The sequence below is a fragment of the Pelophylax lessonae genome (assembly GCF_965119305.1).
Source record: "Pelophylax lessonae genome assembly, chromosome: 8".
NCBI lineage: Eukaryota > Metazoa > Chordata > Amphibia > Anura > Ranidae > Pelophylax > Pelophylax lessonae.
In genome coordinates, this window is record NC_138775.1 from 197,325,219 (window position 1) to 197,352,918 (window position 27,700).

A 27,700-nucleotide genomic window follows, 5' to 3' on the forward strand; every position below is an offset into this window, starting at 1 on the left:
TCCCTGGTCTGGTGGCTGCACTCTCCGACTTTGCTACAGGGTTAGTCCTTCTCCCCTTGTACTGGACGGTGGTCACGACAGATGCCAGCATGTCTGGGCGGGGAGGGGTCCTGGGACTGACCCAGGCCTGTTGGAAGAGTCCAGATTGCCCATCAATGTCTTGGAACTTCCAGTGAACAGGCTTTGCCTGGATCATTGGATGGATCACCAGGGCATCACGAAGAGTGTGCTAGCGACCCTGGAGGTGTTCGTCCTGGCCCTTTCCGCCATGCACATTTCTGGTGTGGAAAATTGGCGGATTACCTCAGTCATCAGGTGTTGGACCAGGGGGAATGGTCCCTTCATCCGGACGTGTTTCATCAGATTTGTCTGCAGTGGGGCACCCCTGAGGTGGATCTGTTGGCATCTCGACTCAACAGTAGATGCCGAGGTTCGTGGCCAGGTCGCAAAATCATCTGGCAGATTCCACGGACGCTCCTGGTTGCTCCATGAAGCCGGTACCATCTGATTTTATGCCTTTCCTCTGCTGCAGCTTCTTCCGCAATTTCTACGCAGGATCAAGGCCTAAGGGGTTCCGGTTATTCTGGTGGCTCCGGCCTGGTCTTGGTACGCCAACCTGGTGCGACTGGTGACCGACGTCCGCTGGAGGCTTCCTCTCAGGGACGATCTTTTGTCTCAAGGGCCGATCTTCCATCCAGTTGTAGAGAGTCAGGTGCTGAAGGATAGGGGCTTGTCTGGCTCGGTGATTCCAACCATGTTGTAGGCAAGGAAATCGAAATCTTGATAGCTTTATCATCGGACATAGAAGGCGTACATTTCCTGATGTGAGGTTCAAGGAGTCCATCCTCGATCCTTTTTGGTGGCTCAGGTTCTGACCTTTCTTCAATGGTGTGTTGATCAGAATCTGGCTCGAGCACCGTGAAAGGCTACGTGTCTGCCTTGGCAGTCTTTTTTCAAAGACCTTTTGGCTTCCGATTCATGGGGGCATTCATGATTTTACTCTGCCTGTACGTTCTCTTCTGCCATCGTGGGATTTGAACCTGGTTCTGTCGGTTCTTCAAAAACCTCCTTTTGAAGACATACTGGAGATCCCTTTACTTACACTGTCACAAAGGTGGCTTTTTTGGTGGCTATAACCTCTGCTCGCATGGTGTCGGAGTTGGGAGCTTTGTCTTTTTGTTCTCCCAATCTGGTGGTTCACATGGATAAGGTGGTCCTGCGACCACAGCCGTCGTTCTTCCCAAACGTTGTCTCCTATTTTCCATTTGAATGAGGACATTGTGCTACCATCCTTGTGTCCCAGGCCGGCTTCTCCCAGGGAATTGGCATTGCATACTTTGAATGATGTCCGAGCTATTTGAGTCTATTTGGCAGCCACCGAGTCCTTTCAGAGGTCAGACTCGCTCTTTGTGCTTATGGACAGGCCACAGAAGGGGCTTTCTGCTTCCTCTGCTACCATTTCCAGATGGATAAGACAGACGGTGACCCAGACTTCTTCGCTTAAGGGTCGGGTGCTTCTTGGCCTTCCATCATCAGGCGTCAGTGGCAAAGGTGTGCACGGCAGTCACTTCGTCGTCGGTGCCTACTTTTTCACAGTTTAAAAAGTGGATATTTTTCGATCTGCAGTTGCCTCCTTTGGCTGCAAAGTTTTGCAGGCTGCAATTTAGAGGGTCTGTTTTTCCCTCTTGAGGGTTTGTTTATGGTTGGGTTCCTGTTGTTCTAGTTGAGCTACTATTGCCTGGATTGGCTTGTGTTTAGCCTTGGGTTTGTTGTTCCCATCCCTCATGTTTGGCGCTGCTTTGGGACATCCCTATGGAGAAGAATATGGAGCTGTGTCTGTCAATGAACGGAAGAGAAAATAGGATTTTTGTACTCACCGTAAAATCCTTTTCCCTGAGTTTATTGACAAACCCAGCACCCACACCTCTAAGGAGCTTTTGTGCTTCTGTTACTGCTTGGTTTAAAACTGAGTATCTCTAAGCAGAGAGGGGGGATTATGCCAGCTGAGGACAGCCCATGGGGCGTAGCCAGGCTTTTGTGTTGTCTGCCTAGTTCACTCCTGTAGAGGGCAGAATTACCCCATGGTGAAGAATATGGAGCTGTGTCTGTCAATGAACTCAGAGAAAAGGATTTTACTGTGAGTACAAAAATCCTATTTTTTTTCCACTGCCTTTTAAATATAGATGTAGAATAAGGGAGGTTTTTCATTTCAGTAAGCATGCTTTCAGAATAGGATTTTATAATTCGAAATACATTGTAACAAATTTACTTTCTGTGATTATATAGGTAAAAACATTTTATGAAATTGTGTTTTTTTTTTTTTTTTCAGATACTATTTTGAAGCTTTTATAAAACATGGATGAACTTTCCCTAGAAAGTTTATTTTTTGAAGGACCAACCCCAACCACAGAACGGTTAGTAGGCAACAACAAAACAATATTTTTAATAGATGCTAGGACATGCATTTTTTTTCTCTTTTATTGTTTAAGTTTCAACTTAGACTTTCTCACCATCATACCTTATTCCAAGCAGAAACATGAAAAAATGCATAAATAACATTTTAAGTAACAAATCGAGACATGAGAGAGAGAGAAATTAAAGCAACTTTGCCAATTTAAGTGCATAGTGATGACGAGTGTGAAATATTAACATGTATTCACTAAAATGCTAATTTTGCTTATAGCTTAGTGAGCATGTGTGCACTTTAACCATTTCCCACCCGTGATATAGCAAAATGACGGCCGCAAAGTGGTTGCTCTATCCTGACTGGGCTTCATATGACGTCCAGCAGGATAGGCCGCTCTGACAGGCGCGAGTAGAGGAGAGCCGATCGGCGGCGGGGGGGGGGGGGGGGGTTGTCTGTGCTGGTAATCAGAGCATTGATTACCAGTGTAGACCGTTCGAGGATGTCACTAGAGCCCCTAGGGATTGCCCACCCATGGCCACCAGGGATGCCCACCCATGGCCACCAGGGATACCCACCCATGCCACCAGGGATGCCAATCAGTGCTCAGGGATCCTGTCAGTGCCCTCCTCATCAGTGCTGCCCATCATTGCCATCTATCCGTGCCGCCCACTAGTGCCCATCATTGCCATCTATCAGTACTGCCCATCATTGCCTATCAGTGTCACCTTTCAGTGCCCATCAGTGCCACCCATCAGTGCCGCCTATCAGTGCCCACCAATGCTGCATATCAGTGCTACCTATCAGTGCCCATCAGTGCTGCATATTAGTGCCGCATATCAGTGCCCATCAGTGCTGCATATTAGTGCCTCATAATCAGTGCCACCCTATCAGTGCCTGTCAGTGCGGCCTCATCTGTGCTCAACAGTGCAGGAAAAAGCTTATTTATTTACAAAATTTTATAACCTAAACAAAGAAACTTTTTTTTTTTTATTTCAAACTTTTCGTTTCTTTTTATTTGTTTAGCAAAAAATAAAAAACCTTGCGGTGATCAAATACAACCAAAAGAAAGCTCTGTTTGTGGGAAAAAAATGACATAAGTTTGGTTTAGGTACAGTGTTGCATGACTGCTCAATTGTCATTCAAAATGCAACAGCGCTAAAAGCTGAAGATTGGCCTGGGCAGGAAGGGGGTGAAATTGCCCTGTATTGAAGTGCTTAATATACCCTATCATTGTTTTGCTTTGTGTCTATTAAGGTTCTTTGCGTTGGAAGCAAGGAAGCAATAAAAAACAAATCTAACTGCCAACTGACATTTGCCCAAAGTACAGTGCGTTGAAAAAGTATTGAAAATTTTCCACATTTTGTAATGTTACAATCAAAAACATAAATGTATTTTATTGGGATTTTATGTGATAGACCAACACAAAGTGGCACATAATTGTGAAGTGGAAGGAAAATGATAAATGGTTTTCAAAATATGTTACAAATATCTGAAACGCGTGGAGTACATTTGTATGCGCGATGCGCGATGTGAACATGTGAACGTAGCCTTAATCTTACTACAGAGTCTCAATTGGATTTAGGACTGGACCATCCTAACACATGAGTATGCTTTGATCTAAACCATTCCATTGTAGCTCTGGCGGTATGTTTAGGGTCGTTGCACCGCTGGAAGGTGAACCTCTACCCAGTCTCAAGTCTTTTGCATACTCTAACAGGTTTTCTTTTAAGATTGTGCTGTATTTGGCTCCATTCACCTTTCCACCAGCTTCCCTGTCCCTGCTGAAGAAAAGCATCCCCACAACATGATGCTGCCACCACCATGTTTCACGGTGAGGATGGTGTGTTCAGGGTTACATAGTTACATAGTAGTTGAGGTTGAATAAAGACAATAGTCCATCTAGTTCAACCTGTGTAGGCGCACGTTGCCATAATCATCTCTCATACCCCTTAATGTTCTGATCCTTGAGATGTATTTCCAAGAGTCTTTTGAAAGTATCCATACTTCCCGCAGAAACTACCTCTTGTGGTAGAGAATTCCACAATCTTGTAGCCCTAACAGTAAAGAACCCCCTATAAACGACAACAAAACAAGGGCGCACCTGCCTAGTGCATTATCTCTTAGACAGGTTTATTAAAATAATAGATTAAAAATACTCACAAACGAGTTTCTTGATAAAAAGCATATCAAATAGAATAAAATCCTCAGCAACAAGATCGGGATTGAATCGTCCCCTGAAGCTGTGCAGGCTTACGCGTTTCGAGGCAGCGCCTCTTCCTCAGAGCCTCGTTTGTGAGCATTTGTAATCTATTATTTTAATAAACCTGTCTAAGAGATAATGCACTAGGCCGGTGCGCCCTTGTTTTGTTGTAGTTTATAGTGTTTTCCGGACCACCCTGGTCCAGCTAGGGGCTGCAAGGCTGAAGTTTTATCAAGTTGCTGTGTCATCTGTTCTCATCTACAAGCCTACAGTCAGGTTGGACAAGAGGATTGCACCACTCAGAGCGCAGGGAATAGGTGCTGCATCGACAGTACATTTGCTTGTTAGTAAAGAACCCCCTGCATTGCCTGAGGTTTAAAAGGCTTCTCCTCTAATCACATTGTATGTCCTCGAGTCCTCATGCAATCCTTGTGACTGAATAGCTTTTTTTCTATGCTGAGATCACCATTGAGGTATTTATAAATTGCTATCATGTCCCCTCTCAGGTGTCTCTTCTCCAGGGAGAATAAAGTAAGTGATTGTAGACGCTCTTCATAATTAGGGTCCTCCAATCCCCTAATTCGTTTAGTTGCCCTTCTCTGGGCTCTCTCCAGCTCCAACACATCCCTCCTGAGGACTGGCGACCAGAACTGGACAGAATACTCCAGATGTGGTCGGACCAGAGTTTTATAACGTGGTAGGATTATAGTTTTATCTCTGGAATACATCCCTTTCTTTATGTGTGCTAATATTCTGCCGGCTTTGGCAGCTGCTGCTTGACATTGCATGCTATTGCTTAGTTTATCCTCTACCAAGACTCCCAGATCTTTCTCCATTTTTGATTCCCCCAAAGGTTCCCCCCCTAAAGTGTATTGTGCTTTTATGTTTTTAGACCCCAAGTGCAAAACCTTACACTTCTCCACATTAAACCTCATTTGCCATGTTGTTGCCAACTCTGTTCAGGTCATTCTGTAGGATATCTGCCTCATGCTGTGCAGTTATTGCCCTGCCCAATTTTTTGTCATCTGCAAAAACTGACATAGAACTAATGATCCCGTCCTCAATGCTGTTTATTAATAAATTGAACAAGGCTGGTCCCAGGACTGAGCCTTGGGGGACTCCAATCACCACCCCAGACCAGTCTGAGTATGCGCTATTTACCACCCTTTGGACTACGCCCTTTTAGCCAGTTCCGTATCCAAGAGCAAACCTTGTGGTCGATGCCTGCAGACCTTATTTTATAAATTAAGCACTTGTGGGGAACTGTATCAAACGCCTTCGCGAAATCCAGGTACACCACATCCACTTGTCTCCCCCTATCTAACTCACAGCTCACCTCCTCGTAGAATGTTAAGAGATTGGTTTTAAAAGAACGCCCATTTGTAAATCCGTGCTGATTACTGCTGATGATGTTGTTGTCTTTAGCAAACGCTATGATATAGTCCCTTATCATCCCCTCCAGAAGTTTACATACTATGGATGTCAGACTGACCGACCTATAATTTCCCGGGACATGCCTCTGCTCTTTTTTGAATATCGGTATCACGTTAGCTTTCCTCCAATCCCCTGGTACATTTCCTGTCATAATACTGTCAGCAAAGATCAGGAACAGTGGTCTAGATATAGTTTTACTAAGTTCTTTGAGTACTCTCGGATGTACGCCATCCAGGCCTGGTGATTTATTTGTTTTAATTTTATCCAGCCTGTCCCTGATTTCACCCTCTGTTAGCCATAGCGGCAAGTCCTGTGAATTACTGCTAACCATACAGTCATGGTCAGTGTACCCCTCCTTTTCCTGCGTAAAGACTGAGGAGAAAAAGCATTAAGCACGGTTGCCTTTTCAGTGTCCTCTGTAACCATCTTTCCCTCATCGTTAATTATGTGTGCAACATGCTCTGCCCTAGTTTTTTTTACTGTTGATATATTTAAAGAATTTCTTAGGGTTCTTTTCACTATCCTCTGCTATTTGTCTCTCAAAGTTGATTTTAGCCATTTTGATTTCGTATTTACTTTTCTTATTTGCTTTCTTGTATTGCTGGAAAGCCGATACTGTGCCCTCTGATTTATATTTCTTGAAGGCCATTTTTTTCCCCTAATACGTTTTTTAACATTACGGTTTAGCCAGCCAGGTTTGGCTTTGTCTCTTCTAAATTTATTTCCCATAGGAATGGACTGCAAGATGCATTTGTTTAATATGTTCCTAAAGCATTCCCATTTTGCTCCGTGGTCAGTGTTCCTAGGGTTTGGTCCCAGTTTACCCTTTCCATCATTGAGCACAATTTGGGAAAGTTTGCCCTTCTGAAGTTTAGGGTTCTTATGTTCCCCTCCTTCCTTGTTATATTGTTATTTACGCTAAATGTGATCATCTTGTGATCGCTAGAGCCCAGGTTGTCCTAGACTCCTACCTCCGAGATTAGGTCTGGGTCATTAGTGATCAATAGATCAAGTAAGGTTTCCATGAAGAGACGGGCCTTCTGTGAGTGTGTAGTCCCCTCTTCCTAGTCAATGTCGGGACGATTGAAGTCCCCTAATATGATGACTGATCCCAGCTTTGCCGCTTTACCCAACAGTGATATAAATTCCAGCTCCACCTCCTCCCTTTGGTTGGGTGGCCTATAACAAACCCCCACAATTACTTTTCCCTTTACTTCTTCCCTATGGAGTTCTACCCACACGGATTCTAACTCTGTACTCATCCCTTCCATAATATCACTTCTCTCTATCACCCTTACATTATTCTTGACATAGAGACATACCCCTCCCCCTCTTTTTCCTACCCTGTCCTTCCGGTACACAGAATACCCTTGGATATTGGCCAGCCAGTCATGTGAGGGGTCGAACCAAGTTTCTGTTATTCCCACAAGGTCAATGTCCTCCTCATGTACTAACATTTCCAACTCATCCATTTTATTGGCTAGGCTCCTGGCATTTGCATATACCCCTCTTAGATTTGTAGAAGTTCGTAGTGAATGGTGCTTATTTTTATTCCTGTTTGTATTCCTGTCTGGTCTGAGGTTTGCCTAAACAGATCCCCCAATTGACTTTTCGGATCTACTGTGGCTGCTGACCCTAATAATAACTTCTGTCCTTTGCTCCCTCCTGTCTGACTCTACTTCTGAGCCCTCCCCCCGTCTCCTAGTTTAAAAGCCCCTCCAACTTGGTGACCATCTTTCTCCCCAAAAGAGCTGTACCGTCCCCATTAAGATGCAGCTCGTCCTTACTAAAGAGGCGGTAGCCAACTGAGAAGTCAGCCCAGTTCTCCAGGAACCCGAACCCCTCCTTCCTACACCAGTTCCTCAGCCACTTGTTAGGTTCCCTAATCTCCATCTGCCTCTCTTGTGTGGCTCGAGGTACCGGCAGTATTTCAGAGAAAACCACCTTGGAGGTCCTATTCCTCAATCTATTCCCTAAGTCCCTGAAATCGTTCTTTAGGATCCTCCACCTTCCTCTTACTTGGTCAGTGGTGCCCACATGCACCATAACCGCTGGGTCGTCCCCAGCCCCGCCCAATAATCTGTCTACCCGATCCGCGATGTGCCGAACTCGAGCGCCCAGTAAACAACATACTGTTTTGCTACCACGATCGTTTCGACAGATTGCCCTCTCTGTCCTCTTGATAATTGAGTCCCCTACTACCACAACCTGTCTAACCTTTCCTGAGTCTCGGCCCCCCTATTTCCTGGAGCCGCGGCTCCCCTGGCAGCTGGGGGAGGGTGCCTGCTCCAGCACTGCCACCCCTGAGCTGATATCCCCATCAACATGCAACTTGGCATATTTGTTGGGGTGTTCCAACTCAGGACTGGCCTCCCTAGCGCTCTTCCCTCTACCCCTCCTAACGGTCACCCAACTGCCTACCTCTGATGCCTGCGTCTCCTCTACTCCTCCCTGCCAGCCCCTGATGGGTAATGTCCAAGCTCCTTTCCAGGTTGTTGATGCTATGCAGTGTTGCCACTTTGTTCTCTAGATCCAGGATCTGGGCTTCCAGAGAAACAAGTCGCTCACATCTTGCACAGCAGTATTCGCCCTCGATTGGTTCATCAAGGAACGCATACATGCAGCAAGAAGTGCACTGAGTGGCATCCCCAATCCTGTCAGACATTATTACCCTCTACTCTATGGGGATAATTAGTAACGACCTGCTATTCCTTACCTACACTACCTCTATCTCCCCTGATACTAACCCTAAGGTACTCACCAGTCGCTAAGATACTCACCAATCCTCCCAGGTACTCACCAGTCGCAAGGTACAGTAAACCCCCCTCCATTGCGGGGGTTACGTTCCGGACCCAGCCGCGAAAAGTGAAAATCCGCAAAATAGAAAAACCCTATTAAAATGCATTGTAGGCATGTTTTTTTTACTGTCACTGTACATGTAAAAGCATTTTAAGATCTTTAAACACACTTTTAAAACAATAGAAACTCATTTAAACACATAAAAGATACTGAGAGACATAGCAAGAGCTATGGAAAACACAAAAATATTTCATTTTTAATGATTTATATAGTAAAATAACATTACAAAAAAAAACGCAATATACCGGGACCGCAAAAACTGAACCGTGATGGAGCGGGGTTTACTGTATTCCCTGCCAGACGGTTACTCCCAGGCGCACGCTACCCGGTTTGCAAGAAAGTCACACGCTACTCATTATTATGAAAGATACTCAGTCGCAGATCACAGTCAGTCGCCAGTCACAGTCAGTCGCAGGCTGCAGTCAGTCGCAGGCCGCAGTCAGTCACAGGCCGCAGTCAGTCACAGGCCGCAGTCAGTCACAGGCCGCAGTCAGTCCCAGGTCACTGTCAGTCGCAGGTCACTGTCAGTCGCAGGCTGCAGTCAGTCGCAGGTCACTGTCAGACGCAGGTCATTGTCAGTCGCAGGTCACAGTCAGTTGGAGGTCACAGTCAGTTGCAGGTCACAGGGTGATGTGCATTGTTAGATTTTTTGCCACACATAGCGTTTTGCTTTTAGGCCAAAAAGTTCAATTTTGGTCTCATCTTACCAGACCTTTTTCTTTCACATGTTTGCTGTGTCCCCCACATGGCTTCTCGCAAACTGCAAATGGGACTTCTTATAGCTTTCCTTCAACAATGGCTTTCTTCTTGCCACACTTTCATAAAGGTTAGATTTGTGGAGTGCACGACTAATAGTTGTCCTGTGGACAGGTTCTCCCACCTGAGCTTCGGAGCTGCTCGGTCGCTACCCCGGCGAGCGGGAGGGGACGTCTCCCCCTCCCACCGCCTTCCGCGGCTTTGCTCGGGTATCCCGTCCCACCGGGAGACCCGAGCACCCAGCCGGCACGTCCGCCGGCTGGATGGAGTCCCGATCTAAGCCGGTAGCGGCTTTGATCGGGTCTCTGATGACGTAACCCGGAGGCGGCGTCCATGACGTCACGTCCCGGGTTACTCTGCTGCTAAAGGCGGCAAATTTAAAAGAATTAGTGTATTCAAAAATGCCGTTTGCGGCGTTTTGAATACATGGAAGTGTAGTGGAGGGGTCTAGCGTCTTTTAGACCCTCGATCCCTCCATAAAGAGTACCTGTCACCAGTGTTCCCTTTAAGGTGCGCGCGTGCGCGGTCGCGCAGTGGAAATTACGTCCCGCGCAAGCACCTAGTTAGACGGCGCAGCCGCAGACGGAGCGGCCAGGGAGCAGAGCGTGCACCCCGAGAGCACGCCCATCGTGTGACAATAGCGAATGAAAATTCGCTATTGTCATACGGATCCTCCTCCTGGCCAATCAGGGAGCGGGTCCTCCCGCTTCCTGATTGGCCGAAAGGCCAACTTCATGCCATTGGCCGAGGAGGAGGCGCCGGGACTCGGGAGGATGGAGACGCGGGAAGCTGGAAGCCGGGGACTGAAGACAGAGTGCCGTGACCGTCCGTGAGGTAAGTGCACGGGGTCGCGGGGGGGCATTGCTGTGGCACTCTGCAGTTTATTGGGGGCATTGCTGTGGCACTCTGCATTTTATTGGGGGCATTGCTGTGGCACTCTGCATTTTATTGGGGGCATTGCTGTGGCACTCTGCATTTTATTGGGGGCATTGCTGTGGCACTCTGCATTTTATTGGGGGCATTGCTGTGGCACTCTGCATTTTATTGGGGGCATTGCTGTGGCACTCTGCATTTTATTGGGGGCATTGCTGTGGCACTCTGCATTTTATTGGGGGCATTGCTGTGGCACTCTGCATTTTATTGGGGGCATTGCTGTGGCACTCTGCATTTTATTGGGGGCAATGCTGTGGCACTCTGCATTTTATTGGGGGCAATGCTGTGGCACTCTGCATTTTATTGGGGGCAATGCTGTGGCACTCTGCATTTTATTGGGGGCAATGCTGTGGCACTCTGCAGTTTATTGGGGGCAATGCTGTGGCACTCTGCAGTTTATTGGGGGCAATGCTGTGGCACTCTGCAGTTTATTGGGGGCAATGCTGTGGCACTCTGCAGTTTATTGGGGGCAATGCTGTGGCACTCTGCAGTTTATTGGGGGCAATGCTGTGGCACTCTGCAGTTTATTGGGGGCATTGCTGTGGCACTCTGCAATTTATTGGGGGCATTGCTGTGGCACTCTGCAATTTATTGGGGGCAATGCTGTGGCACTCTGCAATTTATTGGGGGCAATGCTGTGGCACTCTGCAATTTATTGGGGGCATTGCTGTGGCACTCTGCATTTTATTGGGGGCATTGCTGTGGCACTCTGCATTTTATTGGGGGCATTGCTGTGGCACTCTGCATTTTATTGGGGGCATTGCTGTGGCACTCTGCATTTTATTGGGGGCATTGCTGTGGCACTCTGCATTTTATTGGGGGCATTGCTGTGGCACTCTGCATTTTATTGGGGGCATTGCTGTGGCACTCTGCATTTTATTGGGGGCATTGCTGTGGCACTCTGCATTTTATTGGGGGCATTGCTGTGGCACTCTGCATTTTATTGGGGGCAATGCTGTGGCACTCTGCATTTTATTGGGGGCAATGCTGTGGCACTCTGCATTTTATTGGGGGCAATGCTGTGGCACTCTGCATTTTATTGGGGGCAATGCTGTGGCACTCTGCAGTTTATTGGGGGCAATGCTGTGGCACTCTGCAGTTTATTGGGGGCAATGCTGTGGCACTCTGCAGTTTATTGGGGGCAATGCTGTGGCACTCTGCAGTTTATTGGGGGCAATGCTGTGGCACTCTGCAGTTTATTGGGGGCATTGCTGTGGCACTCTGCAATTTATTGGGGGCATTGCTGTGGCACTCTGCAATTTATTGGGGGCAATGCTGTGGCACTCTGCAATTTATTGGGGGCAATGCTGTGGCACTCTGCAATTTATTGGGGGCATTGCTGTGGCACTCTGCATTTTATTGGGGGCATTGCTGTGGCACTCTGCATTTTATTGGGGGCATTGCTGTGGCACTCTGCATTTTATTGGGGGCAATGCTGTGGCACTCTGCAGTTTATTGGGGGCAATGCTGTGGCACTCTGCAGTTTATTGGGGGCAATGCTGTGGCACTCTGCAGTTTATTGGGGGCAATGCTGTGGCACTCTGCAGTTTATTGGGGGCAATGCTGTGGCACTCTGCAGTTTATTGGGGGCAATGCTGTGGCACTCTGCAGTTTATTGGGGGCAATGCTGTGGCACTCTGCAGTTTATTGGGGGCAATGCTGTGGCACTCTGCAGTTTATTGGGGGCAATGCTGTGGCACTCTGCAGTTTATTGGGGGCAATGCTGTGGCACTCTGCAGTTTATTGGGGGCATTGCTGTGGCACTCTGCAGTTTATTGGGGGCAATGCTGTGGCACTCTGCAATGTATTGGGGGCATTGCTGTGGCACTCTGCAATGTATTGGGGGCATTGCTGTGGCACTCTGCAATGTATTGGGGGCATTGCTGTGGCACTCTGCAATGTATTGGGGGCATTGCTGTGGCACTCTGCAGTTTATTGGGGGCATTGCTGTGGCACTCTGCAATGTATTGGGGGCATTGCTGTGGCACTCTGCAATGTATTGGGGGCATTGCTGTGACACTCTGCAATGTATTGGGGGCATTGCTGTGACACTCTGCAATGTATTGGGGGCATTGCTGTGACACTCTGCAATTTATTGGGGGCATTGCTGTGGCACTCTGCAGTTTATTGGGGGCATTGCTGTGGCACTCTGCAGTTTATTGGGGGCATTGCTGTGGCACTCTGCAGTTGATTGGGGCAAGCTGGTCACTCTGCATTGACGTCCCCCCCCCCCCCCCCCCATTGCTCAATCTAAAGGTTTGCGCTCAGAAATTTTTTTATTTGCTCAGCTCAGTAAAAAATTAGAGGGAACATTGCCTGTCACTGCATATTACTGTCACAAGGGATGTTTACATTGCTTGTGACAGCAATTAAAGTGATGAGATTTTTTTTTTTTTTTAAAAACTGTGATAAAGTGAAAAAAAAAAAAAAATAAATAGGGAAAAAAAAATTTTTAGCTGCCCCCTTCGCCGTTAGCTCGCGCATGAAAGAAAACGTATATGGAAGTCGAGCCGCGAATGAAATCACTGTTCAAACCACACATGTGAGGGATCGCCGCGATCGCCAGAGAGTGAGCAATAATTAAAAAAAAGAGCTACACTCTAAACTGGTAACCGTTAAATAATTTTAGGAGTGTTGCCTATTGAGATTTCTATTGACCGTAGTTTGTCGCCATCCCACGGGTGTGCACAATTTTAAACTGTAACATGTTGGGTATCTATTTATTCGGTGTGACATCATCTTTCACAATATACAAAAAAATGAGCTAACGTTACTATTTCGTTTTTTTAATTTCAGTGAAATGTGATTTTTCATAATTTTTCCAAAAAAATGGTGTTTTAAAGACCGTTGCGCAAATACCGTGTGACAAAAATTATTTCAATGACCGCCATTTTATTCTCCAGAGTCTTTGCTAAAAAAATATATATAATGTTTGGGGGTTCTAAGTAGTTTTCAAGGAAAAAACTAAAAAACTAAAAGTTTCAGAAATAGGCCTGGGGCTTAAAGCGGAGTTCCACCCTGGAATACTTTTTTTTAATAAAAATACCCCCGGGACAGTCAGGGCTAGTACATTCCACAATGGCTAGCCTCTGATCTGTCCCGGGTTGCACTTACCTTTTAGGACAAATACTTACCTTGAAAAAGTATTGTTCAGCGCTTCCATCTCAGGTGTGGGCAGCTTGAAGCCAGCGCGATCCTCTTCGGCGTCCTCTTCCGTCTTCTTCGGTCCCACGATGCACTGCACCGGCCCCGCCGTCACTTCCAGTGTGCGCGCGTCATCCCTCCACAGCTTCTGGGCATGCCCAGAAGCTGTTTAGAAGGGAATGACGCGCGCGCCCCGGAACTGACGTCGGGGCCGGTGCAGGCGCAATGATTCCTGGGAGCGATGACGTTCAGCTCCCAGGAATCATTGCAAAGCCAGGAAGTGACGACGGGCCGTGGCCGCCGAGGGGAGGAAGAAGGAAGTAAGGTAAGTATATTTTCTTCTCTACGAGGTAAGTAAAAAAAAAAATGCGATTATCCATTTGTTTTTCAGGTGACCCGGAGCGAAAAGATGGAGGTAAGTATCATTTTAGGGTGGAACTCCACTTTAAGTGGTTAATGCTGCTTAATGCTCTCTTTGCCTGGCCTGTCAGTTGAGTTGGACGGCTATGTCTTGGTAGGTTTGCAGTTGTGCCATACTTACATTTTCAGATGATGGATTGAACAGTGCTCCATGAGATGTTCAAAGCTCAGGAATTTTTTTTTTTTATAACCTAACTTAAGGCCCCTTTCACACATACGGTGTTAGGAACACTCCCTGTGCACACTGAAGTGCCGTCATGAATCTGCCACTAAAGAGTTAACTTAGTGCAGACTAATTGCACTAATTGGCAAAAGGCTGGCCTATTTAAACACCTCAGGAACACTGAGCCTTTGCTGTCTTGTCTGCAGCTTTACCTGTACTTCCTGATCCTGAACCTGCTGTTTCCTGTTGACTTCCTGATCGACCTCCCGGCTTGTACACTACTTCGTCTGCTTGCTGCCCGCCCTGACCTTGGCTCGTTCCTGTGACCACTCTCCTGCCTTATGCTTGTCGGCTTATCTGCTTCAGATTCTGGACTTGTTCACCTCCTGGTGGGGCAACCCTGAGGACCGCGACCTGGTGTTCAGCATGCAGCAAAATCCATCCTCACCATCAGATGCCCTGGTGAAGAGCTGCTGTCACTTAGACTCAGCACCTCAGACTAGCCCGTGTCTACCACCAGTGTGACCTGTCCGTGTTCCTGTTGTACCAGATCCCACGAGGCTACCTCTGCACGTCAGGCTCAGCCACCAGCACCATTACATACGGACTGTTCATTTTATCAGTTCAGTAACAATTTTTGTCATAATTTTTTTTTTAGTTAACATCAGTTTCACATCCGTTTTTCATCCATTGTCATCTGTTTTCCATCTGTTGTCATCCGTTTTCCATCTGTTGTCATCCTTTTTTCATCTGTTTTCGTCCTGTTTATTCATTCGTTTTTACTGAATTATGGGAATTTTCCCACGATTCTTTGCTTTTCCCCAGCGTGCATTGTGCTTCCCATGCTGTTTTGTGGTTTCAGCTTTATTGCTGTGTGCTTCCTGGTTCCTTGCTGTATTCTACTTGCTTTATAGCAATGGATTTTGACAGATTTTAGGACCATGTGACATTATTTGTCATGTTGTCGTATGTGAGGAGACGAAACATCATAAGCAGGAAGATTTCTGAGAGAAGACGCAGGTACTGGACACATCCCATGCGGCTCAAGAGGCCCTGTGAAGGATTTGTTGCTCTGCACTATGCAAATTTGCGATGTTTTCCAACAACATTTTTCAAATTCACCCGAATGTCTGTACCAGCGTTCAACTTTTTATTGGAAAAGTTGCATCCATGTTCAAAACAGTTGAACATGTACATGAGACGTTGTGTGCCTCCAAAGGAGTAACTTCTACTTACCCTGTGGTAAGCCAGCCTTTCTGCTTGATTATTTCCAGCATAATGTAGTATTTTTTTCATCATTTCTTAATTTTAAATTTAGTTTAATTTTTTTCTACCTAACCAGCACTCACAATATGTAACTTTGTCTTATTTTTTTTTGGAAAATCTGTCAGCCATACAGACATTTCTAGGCATTTTGCCACCATAACCCCCCCCCCCCCAAATTGCATTGCAAGTACTTTATGGCATGCTATTGTATGTATTTGGGGGGGGGGGGGCATTGTCTTCCCTGCATGGTAAACATGAAGGACTTGTGATTGAATGTTCTGTTGTAAAGGTATGCCTTAAAATATTACTATTCTTCCTAGGTTTCTGGCATCTGAACGATCATTTACATCCCTAAACCACTCATTTTTGTTGGGAATCTCTACAATCTCAGGAATTGTACATGACATGTGTCAAGCAATATGGGAGGAGCTTTGGTCTACTGCAATGCCTGTTTCAGATACATCCATGTGACAGGAAATCGCCAATGGATTTTGGAGAAAGACCCAATTCCCTAACTGTGTTGGAGTCCTGGATGAAAAACACATCTGAATTCAGATGCTGGCTTAATCTGGGTCCAAGTTTTTAATTTTAAAAATACTTCTTCCTTCTGCTTTTGGAAGTCTGTGACAGTGATTATAGGTTTGTAGCTGTTGATATTGGGGCGTACAGATGTACTGCAGACTCAAGAGTGTTTAGAGCATCCAAAATGGGGAGAAGGCTACTTGAGGGCCGCTTCCATTTACTATCAAACAAACCTCTTCCAGGAACTTCAGGGCCAGATATGCCACACATGCTTGTAGCTGATGAGGCACTCGCACTTTCAAGCAAGTTGTGTTCTGTACAACATTATTTTGGACAAAGAAGGCATTACTGTCGAAGAAGAGGACAAGATCAATTTACCCTCTCTAAGTTATACTAAAATGTGACCCAACAATTCTGATAGAACCATGCATGATACATTTGCGGACTATTTCATGTCCCCAGAAGGAGAGCTTCCGTGGCAGTATCAGCATGTGTAAATACACTCACCAGCTACTTTATTAGGTACACCTTGCTTGTACAGGCGGTCCCCAGTTTACAAACAAGATAGGGACTGTGGGTTTTCTTCTTAAGTTGAATTTGTTTGTAAGTCTAAACAGGTACATTTTTTAAGTGTAGGTCTAGCCAAAACGTGTAGGTGTAACCCTGTAACATTTTTTTTGCCCCTGTTCAGAAGATTTCACCTCTTTCTGTCCCTATGATAATTCACTTTTGAAAATTTAGGGCTGTTGTGAAAACAAGGATTGGTGATAAAGCTTCAGTAGAGACACCTTTTTCCCATGATAACTCTTACAGGAGTGAATTTCCCTTCCTAGAGGTAGATTTCCTCTCACTTCCTGTGGTCTCCCTCCGTTTGAAAGTAGGAGTCATTTCTAAGTCGGATGTTTGTAACCCAGGGGTCACCTGTACTGGGTTGCACCCCTTTTTGCCTTCAGAACTGCCATAATTCTTAATGGCAAAGATTCAACAAGGTGTTGGAAACATTACTCAGAGATTTTGGCCCATATTGACATCATAGCATCACGCAGTTGCTGCAGATTTATCGGCTGGACATCCATGATGTGAATCTCCTATTCCACCACATCCCAAAGGTGTTCTATTGGATTGGAGATTTGGTGACTGTGGAGGCCATTGGAGTACAGTGAACATCATTGTTATGTTCAAGAAACCAGTGGTTAGATGATCTGAGCTTTGTGACATGATGCATTATCCTGCTGGAAGTAGCCATCAGAAGATGAGTACACTGTAGTCATAAAGGGATGTACATGGTCAGCAACATTATTCTAGGTAGGTGCTGGTGTTTAAACGATGCTCAATTGGCCTAAAAAGGAGTGAAATAAGAGTATAACCACCAGTTCTACCCACTCACTGTAAGGTTCTGGCACTCTCAGTGCCTCCTATCACATAATTTACGGGTGCATTCCATCTACCTAGATAGATGAAGCACATATAGGTGTGTTTCCCTTTAAGAGTGCTGACATCATCATGAGGCGCCGGACTGAACAGCTATTTAAATCACCAGCTTTCACTCACATGGGTTCGTTCAACCTGCTGTGTGCCTAGATGTGCCTTGATGCTTACCTTGTCTTGTGCTTTGATGCTTACCTTGTCTTGTGCCACCGCATAACCTGCCTTGAAGCTCGCATGCTTGCAAGCATACCTCGCTATCGGAACCTCGCTGCTGATCCTTGTATCCTGCTACTGGATCATCCGCTCTTACCGAACCTCTCCTCTGCTACTTGCTACTAGTGATAAGTACCCCACAGGGGAATCCTCAATAACCTTCATACTAAAGCTTACACTGTCTAGCTCTGCATACTAAGGACTGTTACTACATCTGCACTATCTAGATTGCTATCTCTTGAGCCTACTATCATCTGCTCTTGCACTGGGTTAGTCTCTCCTGTATGTCATCTGCTATCCTATCATCTACTACCATACATGATTGCTAACCTATATGCATCCCACCTGTTACTATCTCATTCTCAAGAACATTCCTCTCAAGTGTCTGTCACCTATCGTCTCTACTCAACCTGTCTCTTCAGCCTATCACCTCTATACTACTATATACATAGATCACTCCAGGAACATCTTATTGAGTGTGTATATTTGTATGCTGAATTGAGACTATCCACATATGATGAGTCTTGGGAGTTGGGATTGGTATCTCAGCGTTTCTCTACATGACTACTGAAGTGGAATATTTCTGCAGCTGCAAATCCACATTATACAGAAAACGCAGGAGCGCTACACTCACCCAGCACTTAGAAACAGTATACGTATGTAATCAAGAATTCATATATAATATTATATTATCAGAAAGCTGCTGCTATAAACCAAACTTGACAATCAATACCGTGTGCGTTACACTCCTCAGACACAGGAATAAATCTACCAGAAGAGAGAACACATTAGCAGCGTTATATGCAGTCCTTCTTATCTCCAAGGAGATTACTGATAACATTGGTTAGTTCAGTGAAATTCTTAAATGCACAGTCCTTAATACAAAGTCTTTGTCCTTCACCGGTGTATGGAACAATCACAGCATGCTCCTTCACCACACCCCTGGTGCTATCCCCTATGCAATGCACACTCACCAGCAGAACTTCATACACTGCGCCTTTAAGGAAACTATGATCACTGGTTCCACCTCGCACCTCCAAAGAAAGGCTTCACTCCCTCCTGTTTATTCCTCTTGATATTCGGTTTGTTCAAAAATAAGATCCAGAACTCCGATTCCCAGTGATAACCATGTAACAATAGAAGCAGTATTGTCGAAGAAAATCAGTTTATTGTTAAAAAACCTCCCCCTTCTCCTTTCAAACATTGCACTTACACAAAACAATATATTATAAGCATATACATCCAGTAATGAGCAAAGGTAAACCTGTGTGCTCTGGTCCCGCTGCACCGCTCTCACCATCCGTTGCTTTTTCAAACAGCTGATCGGTGGCTCCTGAGTAGCGTGTACGATGTCCAGGCATCCTGTTACCTAGGTGACCGCGTGCTCACGCTCTGACGGGTTCCGTCATCACGACTTCAACTGAGGGTGTGGGCACACGGAACGGTCACTCATATTTATCATTCTCCTACCTGAGTACTTAACCCATTCAGCTTCCCCTGATACCAGCTGACAGCTCGGGAACAAGTGCCGGGAAGGATTTCACATTACTAACTGGAAGGCCTTTCCAATACATAAAGCATAAATGTTCTTTTATAAATAGATGGAATATAACTCATCACCTTTAATATGATCAAATGTACTAACCAGATTCTTAGTGGCATTTTTTTCTTTTACAAGGATGTGCTTCCACAATCCTAATATATACACTTAATGTGAAGACAATTAATAAATAAACTCAGACTAAGTGTATTTACATATTTAATATTGATTTAGAAATGTTCCTCATTCAGGAAATCATTCCAACCACATTATAAGTATACTAAAATTCTTCGAACTGGAGACACACATCTGATCAGATTTATGGTGCATAACAATCACCATTGTAAATCACAAAACAGCATGTATAAAAAAAACATATATTAAAACAGAAACATATGTTAAACAAGCTCTTATTACTTGCAATTGGGTAAAAAATTTGCATAAAATAATTTACAGTACATCTAGTACACTATCTCTCCTTTCCAATAGTTATCTGAGCTTTCACTCACAGGCTCTTACTATACATTGTACTCTGTTGATCTACAATACCGTAAAGGGCCACATCAGGTGATACCCGGAGTCCGGTTTAATCAAGGGATATTCTAATCACTACTCTCCGAGGTATTATGGTAACTAGTCTCCATGGATAAAATATAGGCCTTGTGTATTCAAGTGTATTAATCTACTATCAAAATATCACAAGGACATCTCTACCCAACCTATTCAATAATCACTAAAAAAACTGTTTACGTCTAATTCTATGTTCATGCCATTGGGATACAGGGCATTAGTCATATAGATCCACTGCGTTTCTCGTTTAGATAATTCTCTAACTTGATTAGACCCTCGACATGCTGGTTGCATTTTCTCTATACCCCAAAATTTGAGACCAGAGGGATCCCTATTCTGTTTCCGTCTGAAGTGTAGCGATACACTGTGATCCTTCAATCCTATAAGAATGTTATGTATGTGTTCGAACACCCTCTTACCCACAGTTCTCTTAGTGCATCCTATATAGATCAGGCCACAGGGGCACTCCAACCCATATGTCACATAGGTGGAATTGCAGGATATAAAGTCTTTGATGTCAAAGCTTCCCATTAGCCTTTGAGGTGAAGAAGGTCAACCCCCCTAGTGTGTGTTGACCTGCCTACACGCATAGAATCCTGCCCTGTCCCAAAACATCCTAGGTCTCCTAGGGGATCTAAAACCTTTTGACTATTTTGTCCCCAAAAGTGGGGGCTTTCCTATATATAAAAACTGGTTCCTCCTGAAGGACTTTTCCTAAAATGTTATCCGTATTTAAAATACTCCAATTCTTTTTAAAAATCTCCTCTACCTCTCTAAACTGTTCATTATAATTTGTAATGAAACCCCATTCATGTTTAGTATCAATTGCCTTCTCTCTATTCTGCAGACACTCTGCCTGTGAAACTTCTTTCACTTCCCTAATGATAAGGTCTAATACTATCCCATTGTACCCTTTCTCGACAGACCTTAATAATTTGGGATTGGGAGATAAAATCCTGATCTGTAGTGCAGTTTCTCGTTATACGCAGCAATTGACCTTTAGGGATATTCTTGAGCCGTCGTGGATGATGACCACTCTGTTTAGGTAATTTAACTGTTGCGGTCAGTTGGTTTGAAGTAGGCCTTGGTGACAAGTTGATGGTCACATACTGCTACTTCGACATCCAAATAATTCACCCAGTCCCTACTCCACTTAAAGTTCAATTTGATGTTGTTTTGTATTTGAATTGAACTCATTTGCAAAATCCTTCAAAGATGCTTCGGATCCTACCCAGATAAAAAACAGGTCATCTATATATCTTTTGTAGGCGATTAACTCCCTTTTCTGTTTGGCATATATGTGTCTATCCTCCCATTCTCCCATAAAGTGTATTTTGGGTAAAGTGTATATAGTCGGTATCCTACTGAAGCTCGACATCAAATATAGTTTCTCTTTCTTCGTTCTAATTCTGTTATGATACCAAAACTCTTATCAGATTGTCAAACTCCCTTCTATACTGTAGTGTTGGATCCTTATTCAATACCTTATATGTTGTTGTGTCAGCTAACATATTCGATAATTGGGTATGGTAAAAATTCTTGTCCAAAATCACAACACCCCCTTCTTTTATCGGGGGGGTCTTATTACCACCTCTTTGCATTTTTCCAAAGATTCTAAACTTTCTTGTATATATCTAAGGTTTACATTCTTTTTTGGTTTAATCTTTTCTAGATCTCTAATTACCAACTGTTTAAACACCTCCACATGTTGGTTAGATGGCTGAGGAGGGTTAACCACTTTACCACCGGAGGATTTTGCTGTCCTACGTCCAGGCCACTTTTTGCGATTCGGCGCTGTGCGACTTTAACTGACAATTGCGAGGTCGTGCGACGCCGTACCCAAACGAAATTTATGTCCTTTTTTTCCCACAAACAGAGCTTTCCTTTGGTGGTATTTGATCACCTCTGCGGTTTTTACTTTTTGCGCTATAAACAAAAAAAGAGCGTTTATTTTGAAAAAATAACAATATTTTTCACTTTTTTTTATATGAAATTCCCCCCAAAAAATGTAAAAATCTAAATTTTTTTAAATTTTTGGCCAATTTGTTTTCTGCTACCTATGTTTGGTAAAAAAAATCACAATAAGCGTATTTTGATTGGTTTGCGCAAAAGTTATTGCGTTTACTAACAAAGGGAAAGATTTCTGTCATTTTTGTTGGTTTTTTTTTTAACGCGTAATGGCGGCGATCTGCGTTTTTTTTTTTTGCGGGATTGCGACATTGTGTCGGACAGATCGGACCCTTGACTGACATTTTTGACACTTTTGGGGGTACCAGTGACATTACTGCAGTAATCAGTGCTATATATATGCACTGTTACTGTAAAAATGACACTGGCAGGGAAGGGGTTTATTTTATTGGAGAGGGAGGGGTTAATGTATGCCTGGTGCTTACTGACGTGTGGGGGGGGAGGTGACTGAGTGAGTCATGGACAGATCGGATGTTCAGCTATGCTGAACACTCCGATCTGTCACTCCCTGTCACTGAGGAGATCCGCCCGCCTGTGTAAACAAACTAGATTCCCAGACGATCGGGGAACAGAGGCGGCGATCGCCGCCGCTCCTCCCCTGGCCACAAGGGGCGGAGTCCAGGGATGTAGGTCTACGTCGCTGGAAGATAACGAGCCACATTGCTGCAGTAGCAGCAATGTGAGCGGAGTTCAAGTGGTTAAACAAGGACTTATTTTTTAAACCACTGTTGATTCCTACTGTCTGCACCTGGATTGAATAGGGATTTCTATTCCTATTTGTATTAATATTCACAAAATATCTTTTTCATGTTGATCTTTCGGATATATTTATAAATATCCATATAAACATTACATTTATTAACTGTTTTTTTTGATAGCACATTTTAACCCTGCATTCAGGATATTCACCTTTGTTTGTTAATGGTACTCCAGCTAGATTGTAAATCCCCTTTAATCTATTTCCTTCCTCCTTTTTTTGGATCTTTCTTCAGTTCGGCATCCCCTCTGTTCCAAAATTAGTTCATACTCCCCATTTGTTCTTTGGCTGAGAAGGGAGGAACCATAGGTCTCCCCCTCCAAGGTCTGCCTCCTCTTCGCCCCCCCCCCCCCTGTAAAAATAGTACGAACCAGGGTGTAATCTCTAGACTCATCATAATTCCTTAAGGCCTCATATCTGTTGGATAATGGTATCCTGTCTGGTGTTCCATATTGGGTGTTACTCCACTTTGGAGGATTCCTTGGCCACTGATCCCTATGATAATGTCGCTGTTGATAGGGATTCGCAATAGGGTGGGATATTGGTAATTTTGCGTGACCCCCTCCCCCCGCAACTGTTGGCTCACTGGTCCCCTAATTGTTTTCCCTTTTCAACCCTTTTCCTATGGTTTGGAAGATATTGCTGAGGACGCTCAGATCTATTACTGGGAGTGTTAGATCCAAAATTTCAAAATTTGGATCCACTTTAATATCCATATTAGGGGATTGCCAGATATATACCTCATTATTCTTAACTACTTTACGGCCGCTCACTGTGCCTCTACTGCTACGGCTCGTTCCCGTCCAGCGACGTAGACCTACGTCGCTGGACTCCTCCCCTTGTGTTTTCAGTCACAGCGGGAGTCGGGCCAGGGGAGGAGCAGCGGCGATCGCCGCTGCTCTTCCCCGATCGTCGGGGAATCGAGTTTGGAGATCCGCCCGCTTGTGTAAACAAAGCGGGCGGATCTCCTAAGTGACAGACAGTGACAGATTGCAGGGTTCAGCATAGCTGAACATGCGATCTATCCCTGTGTCACTCAGTCACCTCCCCCCACACACGTTAGTAAGCACCAGGCATACATTAACCCCTCCCTCTGCAATACAATTAACCCCTTCCCTGCCAGTGTCATTTTTACAGTAACAGTGCATATTTATAGCACTGATTACTGTAGTAATGTCACTGGTACCCCCAAAAATGTCAGTCAAGGGTCCGATCTTTCCGCCGCAATGTCGCAGTCCAGCAAAAAAAATCGCAGATCGCCACCATTACTCATTAAAAAAAAAAACACCAAAAATGACAGAAATCTTTCCCTTAGTAGACGCGATAACTTTTGCGCAAACCAATCAAAATACGCTTATTGTGATTTTTTTTACCAAACATAGGTAGCAGAAAACAAACTGGCCAAAAATATAAACAAATTTTGATTTTTAAATTTTTTGGGGGGGGAATTTCATATAAAAAAATGTGAAAAATATTGTTATTTTTTCAAAATTTACGCTATTTTTTTGTTTATAGCGCAAAAAGTAAAAATCGCACAGGTGATCAAATACCACCAAAAGAAAGCTCTGTTTGTGGGAAAAAAAGGACGTACATTTCGTTTGGGTACAGCGTCGCACGACCGCGCAATTGTCAGTTAGGCTCCATGTACACGGGACGCTGGAAATGGCCGTTTAGGAGCAGTTGGGCGTTTTTTTCAGAAGCCCCTGAACCCATCTACATTTTATCTTATCTGTCCATGTACACAGGGTCGTTTACAGTCATTTGCAGGCAGTTGCGTTCAGGGACTGTTTTTAGAACGCAATTATTTGCGTTCGAACGTGTGTTTCCCGGCGTTACAAACGCGTCAGAACGCGTCTGAACGCGTCCGAACACGATGACCCGCGTTTAGCGTTCGCGTTTTTCCATTTTAAAGGGGAATAATTTTGTTGACCTCTAGGAACGCTTCTAAACGCAAACGCCCGCAAACGCCGCTAAACGCGGGTACAAACGCGACCGAACGGACGTTTCAAACGTCATAAAAATTCCAGCATTAAAAGGGACTTTTAACAATGTCCCGTGTACATGGAGCCTTAAAGTCGCACAGTGCCGAATCGCAAAAAGTGGCCTGGACGTAAGACAGCAAAATCCTCCGGTGGTAAAGTGGTTAAAGTCACCCATATCTCTATGGAGCTTTTTCACCTTTTTCTTATGTGTATCACTATCTATTTTCTCCAACTTCTTTTTTTAAATCTATGTTAAACTTGTTAACCTGTTGTGAATCTCTACTGGGGTTCTATCAGAACATGTAATTTCGCTTTTCTCTTTTCAAGAGTCGCCATTTTTTTTCTTCTTTGTTTTTTTTTTCTCTCTTCAAAACCAATTCTTGTCATTTGAAGCCTACACCATTAAAAAAGTCAAGCCGTTCGGCCTTTGATTGTTCATCGTTTAGACCATCCTGAGGGGTCACCTCCCAACGCAGACTCCTCATGATGATCTTCTCTTTGAGATATTGTTCAAATGTGCAAATTCTGGTGGATTTATTCCTGTGTTTGGGGAATGTAACACACATGGTATAGATGCTCAATTGGTACTAAGGGGCCCAAAGTGTACCAAGAAAATATATCCCACACTATTACACCACCACAAGCCTGAACCGTTGATACAAGGCAGGATGGATCCATGCTTTAATGTTGTTTACGCCAAATTCTGACCCCACCGTCTTAATGTCGCAGCTGAAATTGAGACGCATAAGACCAGGCAATGTTTTTCCAATCTTTTATTGTCCAATTTTGGTGAGCCTGTGCAAATTGTAGCCTTAGTTTCCTGTATTTAACTGACAGGAGTGGCACCTGGTTTGGTCTTCTCCTGCCGTAGCCCATCTGCTTTAAGGTTCCATGTGTTTTGCGTTCAGAGATGGTATTCTGCATACCTTGGTTGTAACGAGTTTTTGACTTACTGTTGCCTTTCAATCATCTTAGACCAGTCTGTCTATTCTCTGACCTCTGACATCAACAAGGCATTTTCTTCCACACAACTGCAGCTCACTGGATATTTCCTCTGTTTTCGACCATTCTTTGTAAACTCTAGAGATGTATAGAGAACAACAGAAGATTATGGGACTTTTAAGGTGCTTGAATAAAAATACCAAGTACAAAGTTCAAACTTCATATAATAAATATGTATAAAGTTATTTGTTGACAAAAATTTTAAAAAAAAATTCATTAAAAGGTCTATATGCAGTATGAGATTGTTACACTTTGATTTCCTTTACGCTTTTATTTCCGGACTGGTTTCGCCAATATGGCTTCTTCTGACAAAGCGTAGGTATCAATCTAACTAATAAACAGATGAAATATGATCAATACAGTGATTTACATATGTATATAAAGAACAACATTGCCTACACAGGCATCAAGAATGCAGTTTAGTTCTCAATAAAATGCAGATACAGTGAAAGTACCCATACCTGTGGTATGGAACATATGCTGTGATGTAGAGATGTGTGAGCCTACACCTGAGAATCCTCAGCACCCACTGGGTGTGACAGTTTCGCCGTGTTGGGTCTCCCGCAGTGGGGGATAACTAGAGCTGGAGCAACAGGTCAAACCTATTGATAACATCTTGTCAAAAACCCTGTAATTAAATAGTATACTTTATAGATGCTACCGATTGTTCAGAGTCTACTTACACTCTTTACAAGTGGTTCCAGCTTCAAAAATAAGTAAATAAATCAGTAAACAACTTCCCATAGATCTTTTCAAAGACACATATAAATATTCCACAGGACTAATGTCACATAGTTTAGTCCTCCAAAAGCTGAAAGCTTACATTCATTGAGGAGCTAAGGGTATCTGGGTGACAGAGATCACTACAGGATATACAACCTGGAATACATAAATAAGTAGATCCCAGATTAGTTATTCCAGATAGGATATCAGTAAGGAATTGTAATGCAGATAATTTCCAAAGAAAATGTGAATGACACTACCTTTAAAATGGTGTGCCAGATCCTGTGGTGTTCACAGCATCTGAGGTGTTATTTGTCTAAGCTCTGTTTATATCCCCCTCCACCCCGCCGACGTATGGACGTCAGAACGGGATGCGGACGTCAGATCGGGGAGCCTCATCGGCACTGCCAGAATAGCGGAGCGGCATGATGTCTCTCCGGACCGCCTCCTCTGCGCGTCACTCAGTCCCTCCCACCAGAATATGGACAGGCCGTGATATCTAGCGGGATTGAGAGAGGGAGGCAACAGAGGAAGGAGGTCCACCCTCAGGGCCTTGAGGACATGGGCATGGCCGCGATCCTGACGTGCCCAGCCCCTCCCCGCCCCCGATGTGGCGGCACCCGGGTATGCCGCAACAGAGTTGTCATGGATACCTCGGACGCCTCGGGCGTCCGTACGGGGATGCGTTATGCTGCAAAAGCTGCCACCCACATGTGTCATGATTCCCATGAATAGGCCTAACTGTAAAAGACATATAGCAAAAAGTTATTGAATGGGTGAAAGACAAATAATATCTGCATGTCATGGGCACAGCTGCATTGGATAATAATTAACATCACTCAAAAACATTGTAACAACAAAAGTGTATACATTTACAACTAAATACAGATATGCATGTGCAGAGATATAAATTTCCACATATGAATCATGTAGGTCATAACGTATAGCAATAATAGCATCAACTTATCACCTTTGTTTATATGCATCAACTATTCGGAAAACATATAATATTTAGTCGTGACACCCTATACACATAGTAAATGATAGTAGTTATGGTTGTACATGCAAACGCCAGTAGATCCCCAGTTTATGAAATACTCATACCAGCCCATCTGGCACAAACGTTCAAAGTCACTGAAGTGTTACTAAACCCGGCACCCTGCATTCACTATATCTGGTTTCAAACAGAACATGGAAATGCTATCGTTTTAGTAAATATAACCTGCTCAATACTTTTTCTCATCAGCCGTATATAGCGGTTTTGTGACTTCTATCAGTGTCTGGTTAAAGCTTTTAGGAGGAGTTTTCATTCTCCAATGATTGTCCTATGAGAATGCAGGACCCCTGACCCCCTGTCTAGACAGTGCTGATTGGCCCTGTGCTGATCACATGCACCCACCCAATAAAAATCTC

General features: G+C 44.3%; 1 pseudogene across 1 annotated transcript in view; it reads right to left on the reverse strand.

Moving 5' to 3' along the window:
• The window catches only part of LOC309562220, a 30,527-nt pseudogene extending 11,421 nt beyond the window's left edge, over positions 1–19,106 (reverse strand). The window contains exon 1 of the transcript in view: positions 19,043–19,106. The product of the transcript in view is annotated as an uncharacterized misc_RNA (transcript). The remainder of the gene's footprint in view (positions 1–19,042) is intronic.
• Positions 19,107–27,700: the final 8,594 nt, after the last annotated feature.